Here is a 12,837-nt window from a genome sequence, read left to right on the forward strand (position 1 = left end):
CCTCTTAATCACCTGCTAACGCACGCGTCACTGTAACGTCCAATGACAACAACAACAACAACCTTCTCACTCGACCTGCCTTTTATACCACTATCTCAATCCCTTCTCTTGCGCATGCACCTGTAGATTCCTGACGACCTCGAGACTTCCGCTTATAAAAACCCAAGTTTTGTTGTCGCGCATGCCTATACAAGGCACAAACACGTGGGCATTTGTTTTGTTGGTAAGTACTACACTCCCCCCTGATCTGATGATCACATAGAGTGCACTCCGGGGGCGGCCTCTTAGTTCGTTGGCTTCTGCGAAGGGTGGTATTTACAATCTCAGATTCAGATTCTGGTTCTGGTTCTGGGTGTGGTTCTGGTTCTGATCCTGCCTGATCAGACGAACTTCAACTACCACTCTCTTGCTCGGTGACCTCACTCATCAGCAGCTCATCATCTGATGATTCATCGCTCTCTGTAGTTGTGGGATGTACTTCACTAGCTGGGCGAAGATCGCGCACATGGCGTGGGGTTCCATCAACAAGGACCAACTGCTGGCTGACCTCTCCAGATATTCGTCCTCGCTTGAACTTGGTGGTGCACCGGTTTCCAGGGGGTCTAACCCAAACTGGATCCCCTACCTTGTATTTGTTATGACTCTCCTCGTCGATTGGTTGGACAGTGTCAATGCCCTTTATCCTAACACGGTATTTGTGTATGGCATTGGCCGGTGCTGTTGTTAGTGTCTTCCCATCCTTTGGTGTGATGTTATACCAATACGTGGCCTCCGTAATGGTGCATTGCTTTCTGGCAGCAATTCTCTTGATGCTGCGATGGCTCCTCTCAGCAATGCCATTCCCTGATGGCACATGAGAACATCGCAGTCATAGTCGGACACCCCACTCATTCAACAACTGCCGAACTTGGTGGCTACAAAAAGCAGCATCGTTGTCCGTCAATATCTCTTCCAGCGCACCTCGCTCAGAAAAGATATCCATTGCTAATCGTTGCCACACATGCTCAACTTCCAATTACCCCTTCTGCCATTGCTCAGGTGCAGGATCGATAGACTGGCATGCCTCACAGTGCTTGATGATCTGCCTGACATCCGCCCTTGTCACTGCCGGGTCCACACGCCTCGCAAAATACAAATACATGCCTATACAAGGCACAAACACGTGGGCGTTTGTTTTGTTGGTAAGTACTACAGATAAGGCAATCCAGAGGAATAATCTTTTTGTCTGTGAACTTTATGTCTCCACACACACACTCAGAAAAAAATAAAGAAACTAAAAAATATGTTATTTTAATTTTTTTTAATTGGAATTCATTATTGAGATGAGTATTATTTATATTAATTTTTATTTATTGCAAACTATTATTCTCATCTTTATTAGTTGTTGTTTCACAACGTTTCGGCCAACTATTTCTCTGGTCTTTGTCAGGTGGTAAACGCAACGGGATAGGAACTTTGAATCTCCTAACTGCATTCTCAAAAATCACTGCCATCCGTAGTTGTTGTCGTCTCACCTTTGGGGCCTGTGGCACAGTTGATAGAAACGTTGAATCTCTACGGTTCCAGATAATGATTGTCTGAAGATAGCGGTTTCAATCCTACCCAAAGCCGGCCAGAGGCTTACTTGGCCCAAAACGTGGTGAGACGACAACAACTATGGATGGCAGTGATTGCTGAGAATACAGTTAGGAGTTCGAAGTTCCTATCTGTTGCGATTACCACCTGACAAAGGCCAGAGGAATAGTTCGCCGAAATGTCGTGAAGCAACAACTAATAAAGATGAGAATAATAGTCCGCAATAAATAAATTAATATAAAAAATATGTGAATAACGTACTTGGTAAAATTCAATTGTAAAGTTACACTCTTCTTGAGGTTGATAGTTCGATGCTCAATGCAGGCAAAACTCAAAATACAATTGCAAATTACTTAAAACTTTTACCCAGTCATGGCTGACGAAACGAGAGTATGTTACTACTGTGGATTAAATAAAGTGTTTCGTTCGAAATTCTTTCCAGATTCCAAAGTTTGACTGAAAGATTCCCGAGTTCAACAAGATACAGCGAAAGAAGGTTAGAGGTTAGATCAACCGAACGTTGCGAAAGATGAGAACAGAAGTTTGAAGAATCTAAATCAGGGGTGCATTATGAGTCTTCCGGAAAGCGATGGCCAATTTTATCGTATAGGAGGTCTCTGAGATCCTTTGGGAGGCGGTGAATGACCGAGAACTTCTAGTAACATTACTAATCGTTGATGATGATCAACAACAATCTACACATTGATCGGCGATTCTTGTGATTATTAATTTTATTGTATTGATTATTGTATTAGCAATTTTTATTGATTATTGTATTAGCAATTTTTATTGATTATTGTATTAACAATTTTTATTGATTATTGTATTAACAATGGTATGATATATTAATTGACTCACTTGATTTATAGTTGTTACTGTTCCCCTTTGATCGACGTTGTATTTTTGTTGAATAAACTATATAAATAGTCAATTATTTATTCACACTTTAATTATGTATTCCACTACTACAGGATGCGTGTTCGGAGGGGGCGGTAATAGGTATCCGCGTGTTCTAGGGGGGCGTTTGCCGAAAAAGGGTGGGAAACACTGATCCAAGTAATACAAATAATCAGTCCTCATCTCCAAAATTCAGAAACATAAAACTTTTAAGTTTGATTTTATAGCTCCTGAGGAACGTCGGGTTTCCTTGCTAGTAAAAAAGTAAAATAAGAATATATTTATTTACACCAGCAGTTGAAGAACTCGGAGCTATATGTTTCATCGAAACAGAAAATAAATGCTTGGTGTTAAAACACTCAAGCAAATATCAATGTGTTAAAAAAACACATATATATATATATATATATATATATATATATAACAGATTTGTTCCAATGGTTTACATTTCCCAACAATAAAGAATATAAGCATAATTATAAATAAAGGTGCGATAAAAAAAATAAACAGAAATCTTTGAAATTAGAGTAGGAAATGCCAGGTGCACCACTGCACCAGTTATATATATATATATATATATATATATATATATATATATATATATATATATATTGCTTTGAAAACGTCGCGGAAAAGATCTGCATCTGTTTTAACACGTTTCAAAAAAGATAATTTTTCTTACACATAAATGATAATACGAAGATTTTTCTCCTAGATATTTTTTCTTTTCGAGATTTTTTTTCTTTCTTTAAAACCGCCTGACTAGAATCAAAGTGTAGTATTCGTTTTATTCCCAGTTCTACTCAAGTGAGACATTTTAAAATTTTTATTTCTAGTCTAGAGTGCTCTTTTATAGAAAGGTTGGGTTTTCTCACAAAAAATAGATTTTGTGTCTAACTTCGCCCTTACTAGGAGAAAAGAAATAGGATTTACAACGCATATATGTATCCATTATTTTGGAGAAAACTTGAATGCTTACTAGACACTATCCTCGAATGTCTAAGATCTCTTTGTATAGAGGTTTCGCAGAACAACCTGGCGTGAGGATACTTTTCCCTACAAGTAAATCCTGACTAAATATTCCAAATAACATAGTATTCGCATCACAAATAAGACCTCCTCACTATTGCTAATGAACACTGGCTTTTACGAGGAATAGTGCACCTTATCCAAGTTATGTGATTTCAAGTAACAGCACGAAACTGAATATTCTGTAGGTTTTGTGTGAGACTAACCGTAGCCCTCGGCGCAAGAGGGTCCGTGTGTGCCTGGCGTGTGGGGTGGTGGCTGATCCTGTGGTCGGGGCAGCGGAAGAAAGAGTTTCAAGATGGCGCCTGCGCCTGCCTGCTTTTATTAGAGACGGAATCTCGCAGGATCGCGCGAGATCTCGCGGGGATGCAAATTAGCTAGGCCATCTTGAGGAATAAAAATCGGTCCATTGGAGGTGCGAGGCAGTCGGGTTCTGACGTTCGTGGCGATCAGTACAGTGACCGTTGGGTTCCGTTAGTGACCGTTGGGTTCCGTTTCTATTCGTGCAGTCAGCTGAGCTTTGTTAGTTACCTTCGCGCCGTGGCTGTCATTGTTTGTTGGTTCGCTGTGTGTTGCCGTGGTTCTTCAGTGAAAAGCTTCGTCGCCCACGACGAGACTCCCCGTCTCCTACACAAGATACTCATACATTTTGTGAATACTTTCAAGAGATTAGATAGGCCTACAAAACTTATTACACTTGGGTTTTATCTGTTCAGGTACTCCCTTATACTAGAAGGATGATTAAAGTGGATCAGATTCTTTCTTCAAGTTCACCAGGATCAGGAAAGGACCTTAACACATAACACGAACCGAGCGTGTTATGTAGAAATCCATTCTTTACTGTTCTGTATCTTCATCGTTAATAAACTAACGCACCGCAAAAATTGGATCCAACTTGAAAAATTAAATCCTGAAAAAATGTAGGATATAACGGGCCAACTTACCATAGTATAGCTGCTCGGGGGGGGGGACGAGGCTCTTCTAATTTCCAAAACGAACGATTGCTTCCCAGCTATGCTAACAGATGGCAGTTCTTTTATTTCATTTTTATGGCGGCTTCAAATAACCAAAAGTTTTAGACCAATTAGAAAAAAGGTTAATTATTATTTTTTTTTTAAAGTTTATTATCATTTATATATAGATACATTTTTATTTTTAGTTTATATTTAATAAAAAATATCAGAAATTTAGAAATACGACACCACAACTCCACCAGATAATTCTTGTTCTGGAATCTAGTAAGACCAAGAGACCAGAAGATAGACACACTATAACATACTTAAATTATCAATGGAGGAGAGGAAAATCATGCCCTCAACTGCTTTACTAACTCAATGTTTGGGACATAAAGGGAACATGGAATGGAATATTCGAATATCTGTGTACCTTATATAGAGATCAAGTGTTAGCCTCTTGGAAGGGGCTTCTTGATTTCTGAGAACTTTCATTGAAGTAAAATGAAACAAAAAAAAATTGAATGCTTCTAGGAAAGAAGTTGAATACCTACTAGAAACCATCTTCAACTGCCTAAGGTCTATCTGTACAGAGGTTTGTCAGGAAAACATGGCAGGGGGATACTTCGTCTATTAGTAAACTCTGAAACAACATAATATTCAAAGCTCAAATTAGTTTGATAGAACGGATGTGAGTAATTGGGTCAATAGATGCAGAACAGTTCATTTAGCAAGTTCAGTTCACGGGGGGAAGGGGACACCAAAGAGACCCTGGAAGGAAGTATTAAGGATAGATTTTAGATGAAGAGAGATAAATACAGACCTGGGCAGAGATAGAAATTGATTTCAAAGCTGAACTAACAGTTGTTCAACACTTGCCAGTATGTAAAACAGACGTTAAACCGAATATTATGATGATGAAAGTACGACTGAAAGTACTTAGGTGAGTAGATGTAGAACAGTTGAGTTGACAGGGTCAGTGGCAGGGGGAGAAAGACAAGGGAAAACATATGGAAAAGTGATAATCATGTATTCGAAATAGAGAAGAGGATAAATAAAGATCTGACCAGAGACAGTTAAGTTTGGAAATCAATTTCTTAAAGTCGTCCAACACATGCCAACGTGGAAAATAGACATTAAACAGAAGAAGAAGAAAAAGAAGAAAAAGAAGAAACTGATTATGATGATGATGATGATGATGATGATGATGATGATGATGATGATGATGATGGCGGCGACAACTTTAGCAAACGCTCTTTGCGGTTAAAATATTACACCGCAATGTAAAACAAGACCTCTTCAATCATTTTCATATTTAAATAGGACTTTAATAGAGAATAGGGAATTGTCGGTTACAAATGCTTAGAATGTTTTATTTTGTTTTTATTTACTTTTTTAAACAAATAAGAAAGAATTTAATTCAAAAGAAAAAATCTTTAATTCTCTCGGTTCATTAGCAACAGACAACAGCTTTTATTTTATATAATAAATTCTTTTCTTTTTTATCCAATTTTTATCTGAAGACAGTATTAAACCTTTCTGCTTAAATCATTATGTTTTAATTTGTTTGAACTAATTTCTCCATTTTTAATAACAATGTTTGAGTGCAGCCATCTCCGCCCCCCCCCTCTCCCCAAATTGTCTGATGTGTTTCAGAAAGCTGAATCTTGTGTTGAGGGAGGGGCTAGGCTGGATGGACTTCTTCCATACAAGTCATTTCCGGTGCAATTCAATATTACCATGTTATTAGAATTTAAAAAAAAAAAAAAAATCCTGGGCTTTATAAGAAAAAAAAAAAGAAAAAAAAGAAAAGCCACCCTTCACATTCGTTGCTACTGTTAATGTCCTTTTTTATATACAGCATTATCTAATATATAAAGTATAGTCAGCCAGTCTCTTTATTGTTTTTTTCTAATCGTTAGTTTTCTTCCTATGAAATCAATATTTTATTCTAATTCTTCAGGTGGATCATCGCAGCATGCTCTCAATATATATATAACTTGATTTAATTTTTCTAAAAAAAAATTTGCCCAAATGGAAACAATTCTCAAATCATTGCCCTCTTAAAAAGAGACATAACTACGTGTTCATATACAGTCCTCTATACATAGAGTTACTTCCCTTTACTGTTTAAGTAAAGCAAGTCTATTCTATAAAAGGCAAATGTCTGTATATCCAGCTTATACATTTTAATGTTGAATGTGTGTGTGCGTGCGCGCGCACATATTGAGAGAAGTCTACGCATTTTAAACAACGTTTCAAAATATCCAGGACACGTCAGGACTTTTTCTTTGTAATCCTGACGAGACATAGAAATGTTTAACCGTTGATTGATCAGCGTAAACACCTCACAATGTTTATATGATTTTATTTATTTCTAAGCTATTACTGGGCACTTTAGAAAAGCAAAATTAGTTTTTAGTACATGTTAACAATATACGTGAAACAGTGTTTCATGGTAAACAACTGATGATCCTTGAAAATTTTAGACAATTGTGAGTTCGAGAAAGCTAGATGATTCAGATGATTGTAGGAGATTAAATGACTTACTGACAAAATAATTTTCAAACGAACGACCTAAAATTAAATTAAAATAATTTTTTATATAGTTTTCTTCCAAGATTTGGGGGTCACCATTTATCATGATCCGGGGATCACTCTAGGATAAGGATTAATGTGTGTGTCTGTTGATTAGTTGCATCTCAACCAGTTGTATCCTCTGATAGCTTCATTGAGCTTGTTATTTGAAACAATCTAGATGATTATATATATATATATATATATATATATATATATATATATATATATATATATATATACTAGCAAAAGTGGCCGTCGTTGACTGGGTTAAAAAACAGCCTACAGAAAATGGACTCTGATTTATGAAAGTATGATACGTTATGAAAAGGAAGGGTTGTAAAGAGATAGCTTCGGATTTGGGGGTATCAAAACCAAAGCAAAATATGATGAAAGTAAAAATAAAATAGATAAACCCCATAATTTATTATACCATACCAGTTCGCACTGAAGCACTTATCACAATATTCTGTGGATCTATATTAAAAAAACCTTGTTAAACTTTGTGAGATATTTCCATTCTATGGAGGTCAGGCGGGAACGAACATCCCATAATCATATTATACCATATTTCTTCGAACTGAAACATAATTATCAAAGTATACTTACGCGGATAGATATGAAAAGTCTTTATTAAAGTTTGTGCCTGTTTCAATTCTATGGAGGCCAGGCGCGGACGCAGACCCCCACAATTTTATTATACCATCCCTATTTAAGTTAAAACATACTTATCAAAGTATTATTATGTACATCTATATCAAAAACACTTGTAAACGTTTTTTTTTTTTAAGTTTTTATTTGCATACTTTGTGGACCAGGCGCGTACGCAGACCCTACAATTTTAATGAATCATCATTATGCCAGATCAAACATACCCATTCCTGTGTCTCAATACATCTTCTATCATTATATGTGATCAGTTTTCTATAATAGTCAACCATATAAGAGCCTATTCGTGACCACACACACACACACACACACACACACACACACACACACAGAGACGTTCAGCTTATATATATATATATATATATATATATATATATATATACTTTGAAATATATGATTTTTTAATATAAACTCTGACACACACACACATATGATTACAAGTTCGAATAAAATTTGACAAAATATTAAAATAACTAGAAAAAGGAAATAGAATATATAAAACAACCAAATAAATTTATACGATTTTATATTCATCAGTAATGATTTAAAATTTTGTGTAAAGTTGAATAGGAAATCAATCATTGAGTTTGTTTGGTATTGAAATAAATCATTTGTGACATCAGTCCCGTTACTTGTCAGATAAATATCGTTATATTATTATTATTATTATTATTATTATTATTAGTAGTAGTAGTAGTAGTAGTAGTAGTAGTAGTAATAATAATAATAATTGTAGTAGTAATAATAATAATTGTAGTAGTCATAATAATAATAAGAAGAATATCATCATCATCATCATCATCATCATCATCATCATCTAGAAACGTACAGAGACAGACGAAAATAAAAGCGCCACAGAGAACTGAAATCAAGAATGACACTGTCTGCAAAATTGCAAAAATCCTATGGCTAGTGTGACACTGGATAAGTAGACACATGGACGGTGGTAATGGAGGAGGGTAATGCAGGGGAGGGTATAGGTGTGATTTAACCAAGTTCTATGCAGCTCGCATCAGTTCTTTCAAATCTGGGTCTTCCTCCCACCCAACTCTACACACGCAATAAATAAAGAATTTTAGAGTTTATGATTTTTTGTTTTTTAAAAAACTTATCTACTTGCAAAAATGATACAAACAATTCTGCAATTTTTCTCATATATTTTTTTATCATTAATTTCTTCCCCTCTGGAAATAAATGTCGTAGCATCAACAAGTTTTTGTTCAAACTATTTACTCAACAATCCAAAAGATTAGAAGTTCTTGAAACGACGAATGCAATAAATAAAAAAGAGAATATATATATTTCGATACTTTTTTGTGACCAAGAGCGGAGGTCCGCTTGAAATATAAAAAAATAACAATAAAAATATTAAATACAAAAAGTAACATCGTTTTTCATGCTTCAAAACCCCTCATAACCGTTAAATGACCCTCTCTCTTTCTCTCTCTCTCTCTCTCTCTCTCTCTCTCTATATATATATATATATATATATATATATATATGTGTGTGTGTGTGTGTGTGTGTGTATCTGCATATAGATGCATGTATGTCTGCATATACATTGTTTATATATATGTGTGTATGTGCGTATGTGTCTGTATGTGGATGTGTAGAAATGTACATATGTATGTGTCTATATGTATGCGTATTTGCGCGTGCGTTGGTGTATGTATTAACCCTCAACTACCTAAAAACAACTCATTGTCAATTGAAATCAACAAGTCGATTTATAGCAACTACGAACATTCTAAATGGAACCTTTTAATTGTCAAACACATATGACACTTACACAATCCCCTCTCTCTCTCTCTCTCTCTCTCTCTCTCTCTCTCTCTCTCTCTCTCTCTACCATCTATTTCATATACCTGGCTAAACAACCAAAAAGCAGTCAAAATTTTAAAACCTATAAATTGAAATTCCTCCCCCCTCCTCTCCTTACCCCCTTTTTTTACTATCCTCTCTCCCCCTCCCCCTCCCTATATCCATATATCTCCTCCCACGCCTACCTGAATCTGCTACCCTTCCACACACACTACAATCTAATGTATTTTAACCTTCAAAACTTAAATATTGTCGATACCCGTCTCCCTCCCCCTTATTATCTCTTACCCCCCCGCTTTTTTTCTCGTATTTCCTCTAAAACACTTCTTCCAAATACTAACAATCATTTCTGTAAGGTTTGACGAGGCTGTTGGATCGTAAACATGGTCCAACATCACAAACATATGTAACCAAACAGATAAAACGGTAATAAAAAATAAAACACATATTTGGTCTGCAATAGTATTGACCACTCTCTTCAGGTTTTTACTAATTACCAGTTTTATTATATATATATATATATATATATATATATATATATATATATATATATATATATATAGATACATACATAGATAGATAGATAGCGTGTCAGGAGGCGATAAAAAAAATCCAATAAAGTGGTCGATCGTGGGTGTGAGAGCTGAAGATAGAATATTTATTACGACACTATATATACATATTTCAAAGTCGTACCATTGGTTTCATTCTTCTTATGGTTGATTCAGCACAATGAAACCACTGGTACGAGCTTGAAATATATATATATATATATATATATATATATATATATATATATATATATATATATATATATATATATATATATGGCATAATCATGTTGACATACTGGTTCCCATTAGATCACCGAAGTTAAGCAACATTGAGCCTGGTCAGTAGTAAAATGGGTGATTATTTGGGAATTTCAGGTGCTGTATGTACTCTCTGCTTATCTCGGCATTGTTTTTCGATCATCTTGGACTCTTCTTGCCACTGGAATCAAGCAGTGCCGATTCAGAAAAGGTATGGTTGGAGATTGTGCCACCTTGCCTCGCCATTACAAGCACAGCAACCCTTACAGGGAGTATCCATCTACCATACTAGAAAATTATTCACACCTGAGAGTATCCTATATTTCTAGAAAACCATCATTTGCCCATGCATGGAGTATTGTTCTCACATATAGACTGATGTCTATCACTAGTTTCTTCCTCTTAGACAGGCTCTAAAAATAATTCTCCAATCTAATAGATTCCATACTGTCAACCAAGCTCCAACCTCTGTCTCATCGCCATAATGTTGTGTCTCTATGCTTGTTTTACAAGTATTTGAATAAAACGTGCTCTGACGAACTGATAGCACTTGTGCTCCTTGACTATCCCAATAAGCAGCAAAATCCCAACTCTTCACTGTAGAATTACCCCAATCTTTTGTTTTAATAGTTTATTCCCTCAGACTACCAGACTTTGGAATTCCTTCCCTGTTTCCTACTCCCCTGCCTGTACTTAAATGCAAAAATTTAAACGTAATGTGAACAGACATCTTGCATGGTGTCTGTTCACATTACGTATATATATATATTTGCCGACTATATAGTTCGGTCACGATAATTCCCTACGAGAATATTAGCCTCATCGTTTATATAATGATTAGCAGAGTCCATTATGAGTGAATGTGTAAGTCCTTATAACGAATATGCGAAAGCAAATTTTTAAATAATAAATATTTTCAGTCATAAGTTTCTTATGTAGCGATACGCCAGAGACACGGCCTTGTCATTAGTCTTCAGTTCAGGCCGGTAACAATAAGAGGTGGATTGGTGTTTTGTAACTGCCGACTTGAGCCTGGGTCACTGAGTTATCCTGCTGCTGGAATAAAAAGGGGGGGGGGTAATGCACACATGCGAGGATTTTTATAAGGTATCTCACGTGACCCCTAAAGCAGCAGGGACCAGAAATCCTGCCAGCCTAAAGGTACAAGGTAATGACTCATCATTGAGTAGGAGGAACGGGGAGTGGGGTGAGAGACATAAATTCTAATACTTCTGCACAATTAGATGTTTAAAAAAGTGTACACTTTGTCTCAATAAAAAAATAAATAATAATGGTATCATTCATAAGAAAGAGAAAAACTATTTAACGAAAGAGATGAATAGGTGTCAAAATGCCCAGATAAAAATAAACACATTTAATAACTTTAATCAGAGATAAGGATTCGATTTTTAGACATTTGCCGAATCACACCAACGGTGAAAATCTATTTGAATAACAGATGCTGCCAAAACATTAAAAAACATATATATTTGTATTAGAAGATGGCTCAAAGAAGGATGAAACCTATATAACAAAGAAACAAAATATACAACTGTAAGAACATTGTTTTTTTTTTGCTATTATTTTTCTTTATGCATAAGATTCTTTTTCTTATATATTTCAATCATGCATATTACATTTTAAAATATTTTTTAGTTTTGGGATTGAGTTATGTTTTAAAAAAATCCTTTTAAGTGTTCTAATTTATGACAATTTATAAATAACTTAACATGTTCGTATTATTTGGATTATTCAGACTACTGTTCTCAACTTGAGCGTTATTCTATTACACCAAAAGTGATTCTGCTAGGACTAATGACCTAATAGATAAAGTACTAATTAAAATTCAGTTCTAGATGACATTCTTCTAGAAGCTGAAGGTTCAATCCTCAATGCAGGTGATAGAATATAATTTTGAATTACTTGAGAGCATGCTACCCCCATGGATTATATAAAGGGTCGGTTCAATATAAAATTTGTTACAGATTCCCGAGGTCAACGAAAATATTCCCAAATCTGACAAGATAGACGGGGAGAAGGTCAGAGGTTACATTTGCTGAAACATTGTGCGAATAACACTCAAGATGAGAATAATAGTCAGAATAATTCAAATAATACAAATTATCAATCCTCATCTCAAAAATTCAGAAACATAAACCATCACAACTCTTACTTTTAGTTGTTATCTATCACTTTCACTCTCTCTCATCATATGTTGCTTGACATGCTGCGGTTTTATTTTTACGTCTGATTTTCTTGTTTTTACGGTATATCAACCTCTTTTTTGTCAAATTCAGTCATTTTGGCAAAAGTTGCGTTCTTCAAGTTCTTAATATCCTGCAATATTTATTCATAGTTTTTGACTTTTTTATCGCATACTTTTATTAATCATTTAATACTGAATTTAATTTTTTTGTAAAAGTTCCATGCTTCAAGTTTTAATATCTTCAAATATTTATAGATTCATCTGCTTTGTAGATATTTTATAAATAGTCTGAAAATGA

General features: G+C 35.2%; 1 protein-coding gene and 1 pseudogene across 2 annotated transcripts in view; one reads left to right on the plus strand and one right to left on the minus strand.

The window, feature by feature from the left end:
- LOC145284891 (WW domain-containing oxidoreductase-like) overlaps window positions 1–12,837 on the minus strand; it is an 820,745-nt gene that overhangs the window by 205,842 nt on the left and 602,066 nt on the right. The gene's annotated exons all lie outside the window — the stretch shown is intronic.
- Window positions 10,345–10,462, plus strand: LOC145285452 (5S ribosomal RNA; annotated as a pseudogene).

This window comes from Euprymna scolopes, chromosome 9 (assembly GCF_053919585.1).
Source record: "Euprymna scolopes isolate OS-2025 chromosome 9, ASM5391958v1, whole genome shotgun sequence".
In the NCBI taxonomy this organism is placed as follows: Eukaryota; Metazoa; Mollusca; class Cephalopoda; order Sepiida; family Sepiolidae; genus Euprymna; species Euprymna scolopes.